The sequence below is a fragment of the Chrysochloris asiatica genome, unplaced genomic scaffold (assembly GCF_000296735.1).
Source record: "Chrysochloris asiatica unplaced genomic scaffold, ChrAsi1.0 scaffold00325, whole genome shotgun sequence".
NCBI lineage: Eukaryota > Metazoa > Chordata > Mammalia > Afrosoricida > Chrysochloridae > Chrysochloris > Chrysochloris asiatica.
Genome location: NW_006408843.1, coordinates 1,693,207 through 1,693,765, shown reverse-complemented (window position 1 = coordinate 1,693,765; position 559 = coordinate 1,693,207).

Here is a 559-nt window from a genome sequence, read left to right as displayed (position 1 = left end):
TATTCCTATCTCTGTGGTTCCAAGTTTTGGAGCTGTGCCCTGGATCTGCTTTGCCTGGTATTCTGTGTTATTTCTGACGGCGACCTTCACTACACCTCCACCCTAGCTGCCACCAATCCCCGCCTCTCCTAATGTCCTTTTCAGTGCTGACCTTCATAATTTTGGGAGTCACATTGAAATCTTTAATTCATGCTGAGTTGGTTTTTGTATAGGGCGTAGGTAAAGGTCTTGTTTCAATCTTTTGTATATTGCCTTCCAGTTCTGCCAGCACCATCTGTTGACGAGATTGTCTCCTCTCCACACAATATACTTAGGCACTTTGTCGAAAATCAGTTGGCTGTGTGTAGAGGGATCCAACTGAGTTTTGTATGTTGATCTTATATATATCCTGCCACTTTGCTGAAGTTTCTAATGAGGCCTAGTAGTGTTTTTACTGAGTCTTTTGGGTTCTCTATGTATAGGATCATATCGTCTGCAAATAAATTTTTACTTCATTTTTGCCAATTTGGATGCCTTTAATTTCTCTATGGTACCGTATGTTGTTGTTGTGAAGTGTTGT